Source organism: Littorina saxatilis, linkage group LG6 (genome assembly GCF_037325665.1).
Source record: "Littorina saxatilis isolate snail1 linkage group LG6, US_GU_Lsax_2.0, whole genome shotgun sequence".
NCBI classification, from domain to species: domain Eukaryota; kingdom Metazoa; phylum Mollusca; class Gastropoda; order Littorinimorpha; family Littorinidae; genus Littorina; species Littorina saxatilis.
Window position 1 is genome coordinate 13,248,468 of NC_090250.1, and position 13,680 is coordinate 13,262,147.

The 13,680-nt window shown below is 42.3% G+C and overlaps 1 protein-coding gene across 1 annotated transcript in view; it reads right to left on the reverse strand.

Moving 5' to 3' along the window:
- LOC138968551 (UDP-GlcNAc:betaGal beta-1,3-N-acetylglucosaminyltransferase 9-like) overlaps nt 1–13,107 on the reverse strand; it is a 70,807-nt gene extending 57,700 nt beyond the window's left edge. Inside the window, exon 1 of the mRNA XM_070341130.1 lies at nt 12,506–13,107. The gene's annotated coding sequence lies outside the window, so the exon portion shown is untranslated. The remainder of the gene's footprint in view (nt 1–12,505) is intronic.
- Between the last annotated feature and the right edge of the window lie 573 nt (nt 13,108–13,680).

Below are 13,680 nucleotides of genomic sequence, written 5' to 3' on the forward strand. Positions count from 1 at the left end.
TTTTTTCAAACGCACTCCGTTTATAGAAGACAGAACTGCTCCTAAAAACAGAAAAACAAAAATAAATAAATAAACAATGAAAGACGAACGTTGACACTGAAAGCCGTAGGGTCTGGGAAGCAACCACTGTTTTTTCAGTATAATATGCTATCCTTACCAAAAAAACGAAGCTGTTTTGTGACCTTGCTCTCTTCTCAATATGTCAAAAGTCGCGTACCATACTTTTTCACTCGGCGACATGGGTTCGGCAGTCCAGCGGTGTACGTGACGGCAAAGCACGCGCTCGAATCGCGACAGAATATCGCTACACTGCTCTGTTTTTCCATTCTAACCTTGCTTTGGTAGGAGTCGTGTGTGTTATCCACACAACAGCTGACTGATGAGTGACATTTCCCTACATGAGCGTTGTAATGACGTGTCAAATCATGGGATGCGTCTGCTCTCAAAAACCAAAACATTGGCGGCAGAAAACGGAAGTGGCCCGCCACATTGATGGTCAGCCATCAGTGACGCAACTTCATCGCGTGTTTTTTAAGGGTGGATTACACCCAAAGTAGGACTCTACAAGGTGGCTGCTACCAGTTTTTATACCAAACTAAGTACACTTTATAAAAAAAACCACCATTGCTATAAAGATTGTCATACTGAATGTAAGGAACAGATTGACTAATGGTTCTGTGGAAGAATGTGTGGGTGGTAATCTTGTTCTTGATTAATTCGATTTGGCCCTCGTGTTACTAGATCTAGGGTCAGAGCGCTTGTAAAAGGCAGTTGGTTCAATGCCTACCATGCCGGCGTTGATCTTGTACAGCATGGCCAATCGGTTGTTTTTTCTTCGATCTTCTAAGCTAACCCAACCTAGGTTCTTGAGCATGGTTATTTACAGTGCCAGGTTCTCTATCTCTGTAGTTCAGGGACTGCAAAAGAGCCAAATTTCGCTGATGTCTCAAGTTGGTGTTCTTTTGAAACTTGTTCTGGTGATGCCTGCCACGAATGCTACAAGCGAGCGTTCTTTCAGTGCCATGAGCCTGAGGAGGGTGAAAATGTACCTTCGCGCCAACATGCTGCAAGAACGTTTAAACCATCTCATGTTGCTTCATGTGCACAAGGAGCGCACAGACAGAATTGACTTGGTGCATGTTGCCAACAACTTTGCAGCGTCACCCCATCGTCGTGACATCTTTGGCACGTTCACCACATCAGACTTGGCAGGGACAAGCGTTCTTCAGGCCACCAAGGCCACTCAAACTGTCAAGTTTGACTGAGACAAAGTGAAAAGGCGTGACTGCCCACTGGACAACGTGACAGGGCCTTTCTGTGCGTTCACTGACGTTCAAGTAAGTGTAAAGTAAATATTCCTTGATATTGATTTTTCATAGCGTGTGACGCCCCTGAAACAGTAACACTAACACATGTGCACAAAATGAACACAAACACACACACCGCGCGAGAGAGAAAGACTACAGGGAGGCATGACGTCATGATGCATTAATTGACGTCAAACTGAGACTTTCGACCGTGACGTATTCTTCTTACGCGAGCTTTATCCATAGACTTGGAAACTACGGAATTTCTACCCGTCCAAAGCGGCCTTGGGTGGCGTTTGCTGAAAAAATGGGGGCGCCAGTTTTACCCACCGTATTTTTGTTAGTATGGTCCCAATTTTTGGTGAACTTCCATCTCCAACTGTAGCCCATAATCGGGCAAAACGAATCCTTCTTTATCATGTATTATCGGTGTGAACATTTCTCAAGTCGATTACAGTATTCACGACTTTCCGACCTTGACATTGAAGCTAGGGTCATGTGGGCGTTGGCATCATTGTCCAATCAGAAATAGTCAATGATCATCTCCGAAGTGTGTTCCGGTCTGGAACGCAAAACAGATTGCGCGGAAAAAGAGAACGTGGTTTGACAACTAAAGGGCATTTTGACCGGTGTAACACGAGAAAATGACTCCCACGAGATTTTTACTCCGGAGTAAACATTTCGTACGAAAAAGTTACTCCCTTTACGAAAGAAGCACTCCCCCATTGCACGAGAAAATTACTCCCCAAGACAGGTGAGTTCCGAGTAAACATTTCGTACAAAAATGTTACTCCCCTGATGAATAAATAACGAATAAATTACTTCACCCCAACACGAGCAATTTAACTTCCCATGCCAGGTGTACGAAATGTTTACTCCCTTGTCCCCTGTTAGTCTTGGTGGTGGAAGGGGTGGAAGGAGGGTAGCGCGACATTCGTGTGCGCGAGATCACTTATTGGCATTATCCCTTCACCCGCATCCCATTTTTGCATACGAGATTTTTACTGGAAGTAAAAAAAATGGGGAGTAAAAATTTCGTGGAGGGAGTAATTTTTTCGTGCCTTGGGGAGTTCTTTTCTCGTACGAAAAGTGTACTCGGAGTAAGAATTTCGTACGAAATATTTACTCCGGAGTAAATTTTTCGTGGAGTAAAAATTTCGTGTTACACCGGCTCGCACTACAGCATCGTTCAAATGTGGGAGAACGACACATCTGACAAATAGCCAGTGGTTACCAACATGAGAAACTGGGGATAGGAATCGTAATCCGTATGTAAGTTTGAAGCGGCCCTGACGCTGTCAATCCGGAGAGAAGCTATCGTACTACTACTAGGCCCTAAGCTTATAGGCTATAGGTGACATTTCGTCAAGTTCCACTCCCAGTGTGCCGACTCTATGGCCCTCCCCCCGCCAAACTGCTACCCCCGGTGGCAGGGAAAGCGGTTCGACTTAAGGTGACTGCAGGGCAAGTTCGATTTTGCAAGCTAAAAATAAATGTTCTACTACCTTGTCAGTCTAGATCTGGAACTCATGAAACAGCGCTATTCAAATCCCCATAAGGTGAACTGGTGTTTTTCTAGATCTAAGCATCGACCGAAATGTTCCTTGCATGGCATAATTATTTACCTAAATCTGTTATTAAGTTTGTTGAAAATCAAAGTATTCGTTTTTTGTTTGTTCGCGTGTCTGGTTTTTGTTTAGTCGATTAGCTTACAGGATGTGTGGCTTTTTATTTTGTAAGGGTGGTTTAGCATGTACGTATAAAATGAGACCTAGACCACATACGCAATGAAAGTAGAGTTCCCTGTTCAATACCAAGATTGCCAGTATTGACTATTCAGACAACTTTTGGATAAATGTGCAGGGCTGAGGTGTTACAGTGGTAGATTGTTTGCACGGGTATGTAGGTAGGTACGTGTACATCCGTGTGCTTTTGTGCAGGCATTTGTGAAGCAGGAACATGCAACATTTTTGACAAACATCAGGGTTGTGTGAGTGTGTGTGTGTGTGTGTGTGATAAAACCAACTAAGCTTACATCCAGCACAAAAAGCTTCAGCTCTACTTCACCAGTCAAAGACAAACGCATTGCTTTATTCAGCTTTTGACACATATATTCACTCGATTAGAATCGAACCCTCTTCATGAATATTTTATTTCAGAAAAAATAACATATTGCTTCTACACAACAAATGGTATTGCTATATGCTATGAACGATGAAGACAAGCAACCGAGACAGATGAGGCAGGGGCGGACGAGGGGGGGGTTTCTGGGGTTTCCGGAAACCCCCCCCCAGCCAAAAAATAAAAATATTTTTGTGTGTTTTTTTGGGTTGAGTTTCAATTTTGTGGGTATTAATCAGTGACAAAATCTGCTGCCTGGAACTGGTAATGATCATCCTCAGAATGCACCAGCTTGCACCATTTTGCATCCTTTTTTTCAAAATTTTCCGGGGGGGCATGCCCCCGGACCCCCCTAGCAAGCTAGGCGCTTCGCGCCGTCGGCTCGGCGCTTCGCGCCTTCACACCCATATCTTCACAATATACTTTTGGAAACCCCCCCCATAAAATGAACTGATCCGCCCCTGTGAGGCATCAAGTTTCTTAGCCTTTTAGCCTCTAATGTTGCATACATGTCATTTCTAAATTTTTTTTAATCTCCTGATAATTGACCAGAAAGGTACAAACATCGATTCTGCAACTACCTCGTAAACTTCTCGATCGCTAATACAACAGAACTTGATACAGTATGCACAAAGGCTTGATTACCTGTTGCATTGAAACGACAGAAGGAATTAAAAGACCATATGTAACTGAGAGGAACCGATGTATTCAAGTTCAGAACGAAGCAGTTTCTGCCTCGGAGCCTGTATCTCATGCTATAGACCCACAAGAAGAGAAATGTCTGGCGTAGTTTGACCCAACAGACAGAGAAGTCAAGGGGGGTAATCTATCGACAGCAGTTGTATTGCTGGTTTGTATTTGATCTTACAAACCATTCTTATTAACTTGTATACATAGTTTATCGCTTCAGTAAACACTCATCTATTTTGAAGATTACGTAATTTTAAAAAAAATAAATAAAAATTTCGCAATTCAATATTTCACGCAAATTTTACTAATCCGCAAACAATTTTGCATGAACAAGTGTTATGTTAGGGAGAGAGTACGAGTGCGTAGTTATACATATTTTGAGTGGAGTAGCAGAAATGCTTTAACCTTGTACACATTATGTTATTGAACTGCTTAGCGGAGATTTCCAGATTAATTATACGGCGGTGAAAAACTGGTCTCTAGTACGGTCTATACATACAAAATATAAAAATAAACAAACAAACAAACACAAAAAAGGTTTGTGTTGCACGTAGGATTTAAGTATTTAATTGAATAGAAAAGGCAACATTGGAATAAAAACAAATCTCGTGGTTCTCTTGTCAAGGAGTATGCACAGAATATGAAAGAAGATTGTGGAGTAGGCTGCTTTCTATTCTACTGCTCTAAATTAGCAAGAGGCAAGCTTTACAATGCTATTCACACCAAGATGCAAAGCATTCAGTGCTAAAGCTCTCAAATCACAATAGTTACAAGACAAAACACACTTCTTGGGGCTACAAAAAATGTTAATATTTTTAAGCACAGTTAAGTTGGACACATTTTTGTAAACATTTTTTATTGCCTCCCTTGAATAAAAGTTATTAAAAAAAATATTCTGAGAAAAAAGTTATACTTAAAAAAGTAATGCTATCAAGAAATAGGTAGACAACCCGTGTAGATACCTTTATTCTTAAGACATTTTATTTTTGGAGGATGTCACTATGCAATTTTACAGATTTAAAAAAAAAAAAAAGCTTCAGATGATCTCCCTTGAACAATCACTTCTTGTTACAATGTGTTTTTACTATGTGTTATTTTTAAGGGTATATAGAAATTAGAAGAACAATAAATAAAAAATGCTGCAAATTGCCTTGGACGTATTTACAATTTAATTTAAACGTAGAGGAGGTCTTTGAAGAGAGAGTCTGAGAAATAGGGGTTTAAACGTAGAGGGGGTATAACCGTCTTTGAAGAGAGAGTCTGAGAAATAGGGGTTTAAACGTAGAGGAGGTCTTTGAAGAGAGAGTCTGAGAAATAGGGGTTTAAACGTAGAGGGGGTATTTGAAGAGATAGTCTGAGAAATAGGGGTTTAAACGTAGAGGGGGTCTTTGAAGAGAGTCTGAGAAATAGGGGTTTAAACGTAGAGGGGGTATTTGAAGAGAGAGTCTGAGAAACAGGGGTTTAAACGTAGAGGGGGTCTTTGAAGAGAGAGTCTGAGTGTGACAGGGGAGGCTACCGCTCCTTTCACAACAGACTCTGCACCCGAGTTGTTGGCCTTTAAGTCAACACCCGTGGTTTGTGGAAATCTGTTTGTGATGGGGTCTGGTAGTTTCCGATTGTCTGTATGCTCATGGAAACCTTCGGGTTTGCATAACAGTTTTTATAGGGCTAAGAATATAGCCCTAACATTTTCAATCCTGTTTGATTGCACTTCGCTTCCCGAGGTGATCGTAGTGTTTCTGCACACGGTTACATCTGGCGCTTGCGAGCAGGGATGGGACTCGGCATGATATGTTCAGGTAATGGCATAATATGACCACTGAACATTTTCGTGCTGTTCCCATTCTACGAACTTGGGATGGACAGTGGTCCCCCGGTTCGGAACTTCGGGACGAAGTTCATTTCAAACGGGGGCGATTGTGACAAGGGAGGCTACCGCTCCTTTCACAGCAGACTCTGCACCCGAGTTGTTGGCCTTTAAAAGTCAACACCGGTGTATTGTAGAATTCTGTTTGTGATAGGGTCTGGTGGTTTCCGATTGTCTGTATGTTCATGGAAACCTTCGGGTTTGCATAACAGTTTTTATAGGGCTAAGAAATTAGCCCTAACATTTTCAATCCTGTTTGATTGCACTTCGCTTCCCGAGGTGATCGTAGTGTTCGGCACACGGTTACATGAGAAACAGGGGTTTAAACGTAGAGGGGGTCTTTGAACCAGGTCTTTGAAGTAGAGGAAGTCTTACATAACAAGGTTGACTGTATTTCAGATATTTAAAGGGATAGCCTACAACGGACAAAAATCAACTATCCACCTCTTTAACAGTTGGAACTGGAGTTTGTAATTTTGTCAACACATGCTGGAAATACTTTAAAATAAATCTTGGAGCGCTCAGTCATTGACATTTAAAACGGATGTGTTTGGGTAATGTTTGGAGACTGCGATTTCTCCAATTGGCCTTCTTCCGCCGCTGTCTTTGCTCGTTGTCCCTGAGAAGAAGAGCCCGTATTTCACACGCTGCTGCTAGACGTGCACATTTGGACTCGCCCAAATAGCTCCAGAGTTCGGTTTGGGGGTTGACTATCTATACGAAGAATGCCTTAGAGTTAGGTGGGTTTTTGTGTGTGTGTGTGTGTGTGTGTGTGTGTGTTTTTCCGCCTTAGAGTTAGTGGTTGAACGTTCTATTCTTCAAATTTATTGGGTAGTCTTTCGAGACGGTGTATTTTCTCCTATGATTCGCTAGATTACGGATTTGAGTGCCTGAATCCAACTGTTTTCCGTCTGCTTCGACGAATGAATACCCACCAGGCCTGGTTAAAATATGACGACGAACGGAAGTCGGGACTATTGACAAAAAAAGAGTGAGCGAAAGAAAACCGCTAGCTGATTAATATTCATTAAAATAATTAGCATAGTAACGGAGGATTTTCGGAAAAATGATTGAATGTTCCTTGATTTATCCAATTCGTCAGAAATCTTCCCCAAAATGTCTCTTGTCTTGTCACTACTAATCTGTGTGTGTGTGTGTGTGTGTGTGTGTGTGTGTGTGTGTGTGTGTGTGTCTGTCTCTCTCTCTCTCTGTCTCTTTGTCTCTCTCTCTCTCTATGTCTCTCTGTTTCTGTCTCTGTCTCTGTCTCTGTCTCTGTCTCTCTCTCTCTCTCTCTCTCTCTCTCTCTCTCAGACAAAAACACCAGATTTCTCCACTCAAACTAAATCTTACTATTGGTACGCAATCAATTGAACAAGTTCAACAGCATCGTGTTTTAGGGGTAATTATTGATTGTGAATTCAAGTGGCAGGCACAATTACAGCATATTTGCAAGAAAATAGCCAAGAACGTTTTCCTCCTATCCAGGTAAAAGCAATTTACGGACAGAAGGACTCTGGAAATGTTCCACCATGCTCATGTAATGCCTCGCATCAATTATGTTTCGACGCTCTGGGATGGCAGCAGTGATGTCCACTTGAAACAGTTAGACTCTCTCTATCGTCGCTCGGCTAAACTCATCGTAAAGAATAATGCCCCAACAGATATGAAATTAAAAATGCTTAACTTTCTTCCACTGGAAAAGCATCTCAAGTTAAACAAAGCCATTTTCATGCATAAATTGTATTACGGTAAAGTGAGTAGTATAGCATGTAGGATCTGACCCCTATGCTCTGCTCATTTTGATGGCGTATATATAGGACTAGATGATTACCCGCTTCGCCGGGTACCGGCTTCGTCGGGAAGAAGTAGAGCCGAATACCAGGCTGCGCCTGGGACCCGGCTTTGCCAGGTGTACGCCGGCTTCGCCGGCGCACGAAGGAAAGAAGATAAACGCGCAAAACACTGGAGACCTTCTAAAAATAGTAACGTGCAGTGACCTTCTAAAAATAGTAACGTAGTAACGGGACTATGGATTGACGCCACACGAAGGAAGGGAGATAAACGCAAAACACTGGAGAAGATAAGGAAGAGTTACTGGGAATGGTGAAATGAACAGAAAAACCAAAATCGGTTCAGCGCTGCGCGCTGAGAGCACGTGTTGAAATATCTCATCGATGAGGTTGTGTCCGGGGTCTCTCTGAATAAGCCCACCAAATTTGAAGCAGATCCATCGAGAACTTTGGCCGCGCATCGCGCACAGACACACAGACAGACACAAGTCGTATATATATATAGATGTATAGGATCTGGCCCCCATCCTTTGGCTCATTTTGCTCCTTGGGGGTGGGGTGTGGGTGTGGGGTGGTGAGGTGTGGGGTGGGGAGGTGGGGTGTTGTTGGTGGTTGGGTAGGGGTGTTGTTTTACCATATTTCTATTTTTGGAGTATAGATAGGGATGCCTGACCCCTTTTCCGCAATGCGCAATGTGCAGGGGTAGGGTCCATAAGGTGATAGGTTAAGGTGCCTGTGTTTAAGTAGTGATAAAGAGGGATTGTTTTTAAACGGTTTGATTGAGCTTATATTTTGCAATGTGATTTCATGTGCCTGTACAGACAGGTTGCTCGGTGCAAAGCCCCGCCCTATGCTGTTGAAGATTGTTCTTTTGTGTGTGTGTGAAGTATCATAGTATTGCGGTGTGTGTGAAGTATCATAGTACAGTGGTCGCCGCTTAATAAAGCCACTTCTGGACCGACAAAAAATGGCTTTAATAAGCGGCGGATTTATTAACCGGCGGTCCAGGATTACGTCATTTTCGAAAAAAAAAATCTTCTCTTTCGTCATTTACACTTGTTTGAATCTAAACAAAACTTCACGAAGGATGTTGAACTTTTGTTTTAATTATGTACATGTACGTGTACTTTGATCACTTCGGTACATCAATAATTTCACTGTCACCGTCACGAATCATTACTCGGCAGAGAAGAACGATTTTATGAGTGTTTGTTTGTTGGTCGTCTTCCACATCAGAACAAGATAATGTGAGTTTTAGTCACAAACTACGTGATTTCTCTGAGAAAACTGGCTTTAATAAGCGGCGGGTTGGTTTTATTAACCGGCTTTTTCTAATACATAAGATATAGTGATAAATCCGGACCGTCTGAAATCGGCTTTTATAAGCGGCTGGCTCTATTAACCGCGGTTTTATTAAGCGGCGTCCACTGTATTACAAAGGGCATCACGGCGTGCTTAGTTCAGCCAGAGAGCTTTTGTAGTCATTTTTTCATTGAAAAAAGGGTGTGGTTGATTTTGAAGCAAAAGTCGCATTCAGACAAAATCAGCTGAGTTAAACTGTACACAGTACACAGCCAAACATATTCCTCTTTCTGTTTCTGTATGCAATAACGTTCCTCATTTCACAGAACCAACCTGTTTTGTGAGTAAAGGTGAGCCGCAACAGTTGGTCAACAACATGGTTAACTACCTAAAACGTATCTCCGAGGCCTCCTTTTCTCTTCTTTGCGAAGAGTTTAAAGATGTGTTTGACCAGTTGGTTGAACTTGAAGAGACACAACAACAACAGACAGATAGTCTCAACATCCCCGTAGAAAGACTCAGACAAAAATTATATGAGTATTTACAAGAACTGTCTGTCGTAGGGTTCAATTCTTCTCGCTACGATCTGAACGTAATCAAACCTTTTCTCATTGAAAAGTTTTTCAAAGACAAAACAGTGTATAACGAGCTTCCAAAAGACGAAAGTCAAACAGACCCCGTTTTTGAGCCAGATGGTTTTGACACCGTAGGTGACGAAGATGAAGAAGAAGAAGAAGAAGAAGAAGAAGAAGAAGAAAAAGAAGACGTCAAAAAAGAGGGAAAAAAGAAGGCCCCCAAAAGACCCCCTTTCAAGTTTGTCGTTAAACGTAACAACCAATACATGTGTCTCTCCACAGACAAAGTTCGGTTTCTTGACATCAGCAATTTTCTTGCGCCAGGTTTTAGTTATTCCAAGTACCTCAAGGCGTTCGGTGTCGAAGAGCAAAAGGTTTTTTTCTGCTATGAGTACGTCACTGGTCTAAACACACTAGACGAAAGAGAACTCCCACACCCCATGCAGCTTTTTTCAGTAACCTCAAAAACTCAAATATTTCTGATACAGAGTACGCTTTTTGTCAGCGTGTGTGGACTGAAAACAAAATGTCTACTTTGAAGGACTTTCTCGTGTGGTATAACAACTTAGATACAGGTCCGTTTCTGGTTGCTTTGCTGCATCATATTAGTATGTACGCTACTCTGGGCGTTGATTTGCTGAAAGACGGTATTTCTGTTCCCGGTGTGACACTGAAGTATCTGTCTGACACGTTGTCTTCAGATACCTACTTTTCACTTTTTAACGAAAAACAAAAAGACGTTCACGCACTTTTGCGAAAGAACATTGTTGGGGGTCCGTCTATTGTCTTTCACAGATACCATGAAAAAGACAAAACACACATTCGTGGCAATCAAGACAAACCAGTACAGTCTGTTCAGGGATTTGATGCAAACGCGCTGTATTTAGCGGCACTCATGCAAGACATGCCCACAGAGCACCCTGTCATTCGTAGAAAAGAAAACGCCTTTAAAGCGGAAAAAAACCAGATCCCCACGGTCAGTTTGCTCGAGAATGGCTGGAGAATCAGAACGAATCCATCTTCAACATAAGTTTAACGCGAAAGAGAAGGCCCTTGGACGAAAAAAGATTAGAATTGATGGTTTAGATGCAACAAATCAAATTTGTCATCAGTTTCACGGGTGTTTGTTTCACGGTCATGACTGTTCTGTGACCGCCGGTAAAACGACTAACCCTGTCTCCGGAAAGACGCTTGTTGAACTCAGAGAGCCCACATTCAAACTTTCCTACAACGTCGTTTTCCGACACTCAAACCCTTCCGGCATCCTTCTACCATCACCGATCAAACGGTCTTAGACGCGGTGCAAAACACAACTTGATGTAGAAAAACGAGAGTTGACTTGATGTAGAAAAACGAGAGTGACTTTCTGGTTTGAGAATAAGTGAACATAGACTTTCCGTCTGTCTTGAAACCCGTGTTTGTACCGCCACCACTTTCTTGCGTTATTAGCACCTGTTGGTAAGACTCTTTTGTCAGTTTGTTTTTGTTTTTGTTTAAGCCTTTTGAACTAAATTTACTCCCACTGTCTCCCTCACAAAAGTAGGTTGTAGAACACAAACCATTGAACGCATTTCCTTGGTATTCGGTTTTAAAGAGACCGGGTGTTCGTTTGTCATAGTGGACACGTGCTGTACAAGCCTGACAGAGTGTTGAGTCCCATGGGTCGTTAGCTAAACGGGTGTTTTGGAATGTTGCCTCGTGTTGGTCACAGGCTTGTGCAGGGAACCGTTGGTTATACACTTTGTAAAACTGCTCTCGCAGTTCAGGACGAACCACCTCTTCTAATGTTGAAGCGCTAAGCGCCATGTATAGAGAATCTGTATCCATTTCTAGAAGCTGGTAGTCGGCTCTTGACACAAACTTATCTAGAAAATCAAAATGAAATTCCAACATGCGTAGTTTAGCGTACTGGTAAACAAAGTAACCAATCTGGGAGGGAAGTGACCAGTTGATGTTGTTTTTTTAGCCATTTCCACTTCAGCGACAGCCTCTGTTACTTCTGTTATTTTTTTAAAACGACCATTGTTGATCAGTTTTGAGGCGTCGTACGTCAGACAAAACGATGAATATCACGATGGTTGGCCACGTTAGTTAAGGTTTTCCCGTAGGCTGAGTTACCGAGCAGTTTGAAAGTTTCAGCTAAGATAGGCAGGCAGACAAGAATCAACCAACTTACATGGAAAACATGTTGAGCAGAATTCTGAAAACCTCTTTTTCATGTTTGTTTCTAATTCTGCCATCACAAAGAGCTGACTCTGCTTAAGTTCAATTAAGTGTTACCTTCAGAAGTCCAAGAGACATTTGCTGTATTGTAATTTAGACGTCCTGTCAATGGCTAGCTCAAACAGGTTCCGTAACAATGCTAATGAATTCAATCGATGTCAACGAGGAATGTTTTTCTGGTAGAAATAAACTCACTGTAGTTTATTTCTACCAGAAAAACATTCCTCGTTGACATCGATTGAATTCCGATTAGCATTGTTACGGAACCTAGCCTGATGGTTGTGTAATCTGTTCTTGTAAAGAGACAATGAGGTCCTGACTTCCTGCTACGATCATGTCCTGCTCCTAGTGAGGCTTTCTCATAGATCACACACACACACACACACACACACACACTCACACGCACACACACACACATTGACGCACACCACAGTTTCCGACCATCATAAAACAGAAGATGACTTACTCATAAATATTTCTATTTTTGTAGAACATGGTTATAAGGACAAAACAGGATGTTGCACAATTTATATAATCTCATTCGCTATTGAAAAAAATCCAATTCAGACAAGATATAATTATCACAAAAATGTAAAGTAGCAGTAACTGTTTCACAAAAAAGAAACTTACCACAAACTCCAGTGACTGATGAAGACAGTGTCGATGATCGAACTCTAGTCGTGAAATTACTCAGCTTTTTCTCCAAAGACCCGTCCTCAAAGAACGAAGACAAGTGAAACAAACTTGCAAAGAAAGTATCACACGATATAAATAATTGCTCTCCAGAGCAAGGAACACGAAAGAAAACGCACCAATCAAAACTGGTATTTCATTTTCATGCTTGCAGTAACCAATACTCCAATATCCCTTGGCGAAACTAAAACGAGTCGTGTTTTATATTTGTGGAGACAAACAAAAAAAGACAAAAAAAGAGAGAGAAAAGCACACAACACAGGTGCCTGCCACCTTGACGAGTAGGCCAGAGAACAGAGGAAACTCTGTCGTGTGTGAGCGAGGACGTAGAAGCTGTACTGGCTAAGTCTGGCAATTAATGGGACCGTGTTAGCTGTTGTCATACTAAGCCCCTCCCTCTGGTAGCTTCACCGCCCTTGATTGTGTCGAGCGTAGACGGATCACCGCCCCTCCTCTGTGACGTGAATGTCAGGTATTTGTTATGCGGTTGGATTGTTCTTCACCACTCCTAGGCCGGGGAGGAAGGAGGTAGGAGGGGTGTAACACCGCGTTTTGACTGCCCCCCCTCCCTCCCTCGACACACATACTCACCCCACTCCTCCTGGAACTGTCCCCCGGGGGTGACCAGTTGGTGTTACTAGTATGTCCCACGGTGGACAGTTTAGGACACCAAAATGTCCCCGGGAATAGGGGGGGGGTGCACCTGAAAGGTCCCCCTCGTGCTGCATACCCCCCCCCCCCCACTCTGTAAACGTCCCCCATCCAAAAGCGTCCGCCACTTTGTTGTTGTTGTTGTTGTTTGTTAACCCCCAAGGAACAGAGAATGCCCCTGGTATCAAGGCATATATCGACCATTCTCAATTGCATGATCCAATTCAAATCTAGAAACTCGAAAAAAAAAGTTATTACTAATTTCTTGTTTTTCCTTGGATTACAAATAATTGCCTATCAAAGAATCCAACCCGAACAAAATTGCTAACAAAACTTAATTTTTGCCCGTTATTTGACCGTTAAAATACACACACCAAATCGCACAAATGGTCTTACCAACTACATATAAGCCTTGACATGTTTACGGGGGTACATTTAAATGATGTAGCAAAAGTAAAGCT